This window comes from Odontomachus brunneus, unplaced genomic scaffold, assembly GCF_010583005.1.
Source record: "Odontomachus brunneus isolate Ranch 3 - 2012 unplaced genomic scaffold, Obru_v1 Obru_scaffold_189, whole genome shotgun sequence".
NCBI lineage: Eukaryota > Metazoa > Arthropoda > Insecta > Hymenoptera > Formicidae > Odontomachus > Odontomachus brunneus.
This window is the reverse complement of record NW_022639639.1, coordinates 395,992-398,648: the sequence shown is the minus strand read 5'-3', so window position 1 is coordinate 398,648 and position 2,657 is coordinate 395,992. Positions and strand designations below refer to the sequence as shown.

General features: G+C 33.2%; 1 protein-coding gene across 8 annotated transcripts in view; it reads right to left on the bottom strand.

Annotated features, from left to right (window-relative positions):
• LOC116851755 (mitochondrial potassium channel-like) overlaps positions 1-2,657 on the bottom strand; it is a 49,867-nt gene that overhangs the window by 4,695 nt on the left and 42,515 nt on the right. Inside the window, exon 1 of one of the 8 annotated variants that reach the window (XM_032831495.1) lies at positions 1,446-1,580. The exons of 5 other annotated variants lie outside the window; for them this stretch is intronic. The gene's annotated coding sequence lies outside the window, so the exon portion shown is untranslated. Of the gene's footprint in view, positions 1-851; positions 980-1,445; positions 1,581-2,657 lie in introns of those variants that run through there. 2 more of the 8 variants (XM_032831497.1, XM_032831494.1) reach the window with 2 other exon arrangements.

The window sequence follows — 2,657 nt, the reverse complement described above, 5'->3', positions numbered from 1 at the left end:
AGGGTTTCTATGAGAGAGGCATAATGGAATTACCTTCAAAATGGCAACAAGTTATCGAACAAAACGGTGCATATTTGACCTAAATCGGATCATTCTACTATGCTAAATAAAGTCTTTAATTTCATGCAAAAATAATGCATTTCTTTTTACTACACCTTATATATATATATATATATATATATATATATATATATATATATATATACAAGGTGTAAAAAAATTAGACCGACAAACTTGAGGGGAAATAGAGGACATAAAAACAAACATATTTTGTTAATAATGTTTTTCTCTACGACGCTTCGTTTTAATACTACAGGATACAAAATAGGAATTTTATGATTTTAATAAAAAAACAAACATATAAGTGAAAAAATTAAATTTATTTCAATTATACATATATATTTTAATCTTTAACAAACAATGAACAAAAGAACGGAACAAAAATGCGCAATTGATTAGCTCAATTTATAATAAATGTCCAAAAATTCCTCCATTTGCTTCAACATAAAGATGACATCATCGAAATTCGGGTTAACGATTCTGTTTGTTTCAATGCCTCATCGATAAGAATTGTGAAAGTAAATACAAAATACCCTTGTGAAGTACGCTTCATTAATAAACGGTATTGAGGGGAAACAGGACAGTATTGAGGGAGAGGACTTCAACATAAAAATTTTTTGTTAATATTCTTCTCTACGATATTTCGTTTTGGTCTTAGTCTACGTAGTATGTATTCAAGTAGTAACTCCTTAATGGAGCAGAAGTCTTCAATTATATCTTAATAAATTTGATGTGATTTGTTTATCATTATGAAGCGATATACTTGGATTGAATTGAGACATGCATCTTACTTATGGAGCAGCTAATTGCAATGGACGGACAGTACAGAGACTATATCAACGACGATATCCTGGTCGTCACATTCCACATCATTCCATTTTCGAATCCATTCATCGACATTTGCGAGAAAATGGTTCTTTTAGAAGTTCGAATGGACAAGGACGACGACGTTCAGTGAGAACTCTGCGATTTGAAGAGCAAGTTTTGGCAGAAATAGAAAATAATGCTACACTAGTACACGTACAATTGCATTTAACATTGGAACAAATAACATGAATGTATCGAATGTTTTTCATGAACAATTATTACATCCATTTCATCGGCAACGTATACAAAGTTTAAAATTTGAAGACCATCTACGACGTTTAGAATTTGCGCGTTGGTATTTGCAGCAGTGTGAAACACATCCCGAATTTTCTTCTTTAATACTGTTAACTGACAAAGTAAGCTTCACAAGGATATGTTTAACACTCACAACTCTCACGTTTGGAGTGAGGATAATATTCATGCTACATTTATTCGATCACATTAAGAAGAATTTACGGTTAATGTATGGGTATTATCAATGTATAGGTATTATCAATAACTTCCTTATCGGGCCGTACATTTTACCTTTACGATTGAATGGCAATATTTATCGTATTTTTCTCGAGGAAGTTTTGCCAGAACTCATGGAAGACGTGCCACTTGTCACAAGAAGGCAAATGTGGTTCCAACACGATGAAGCACCTGCCCATTTTAGTGCTACTGTGCGCAATTACTTGGACCAAAGATTTAATGAGCGCTGGATAGGCCGAAGAGGTCCTATTGCATGGCCTCCCCGGTCACCAGATTTATCTTCGCTTGATTTTTTTTATGGGGGCATATGAAAACTCTCATTTATGAGACACCTATTGAAACAGAAGCAGAATTGGTAGCCCGAATTACTGCTGTAGCATATCAGGTTCAGAATATTCCTGCAGTCTTCGAACGTGTGACAATCAATGTTTCGACGATGTCATCTTTGTGTTGAAGCAACTGGAGGAATTCTTGAACATTTATTATAAATTGAGCTAATCAATTGCGCATTTTTGTTCTGTTCTTTTGTTTATTGTTTTTTGCAGATTAAAATATGTGTAATTGAAATAAATTTAATTTTTCCACTTATATGTTTGTTTTTTATTAAAATCATAAAATTCCTATTTTGTATATCCTGTAGTATTTCCTGTAGTATTAAAACAGCGCCGTAGAGAAAAACATTATTAACAAAATATGTTTGTTTTTATGTTCTCTATTTCCCCTCAAAGTTTATCGGTCTAATTTTTTTACATCCTGTATATATGTAAATCTCGTAGTAAATACAAAGTATCATTGTTGTTATAATGTTAGCTCAATAATATCAGGAGACGCGATAGCGTCTCACGCCAAGTATATTATATAAAAAATATGAGAGACGCTATCGGGTATCATTTACGCGAAGGAGATTTTCAGCAGATTCTTTACAACGCATTTTAAATAAACCAAATTTATAATAAAAAGTAAGTACTACAAGAAAACGTGTATTTTTCTGATTAAACTGAAACAAGAACGAAGTTGATACGTGCAGTAGATCCAAAAATATGTGTTTATTTATATATTTAGGTATTTTCTCGCGAAATTATGTCATTCAGATACGTCGCGATCGATTCAATCAATTATTAGCTATAACACTGCGCTCCCTCTCTTGCTCTCTCTTTCTCTCTCTTACTTTTTCGCTTCCTCACGCTCTCTCTTGCTATCTCTCGCTCTCTTTCGAATCTTCCTTGTTATCTCTCGCTCTCTCTCGAATCTCCCCCCCC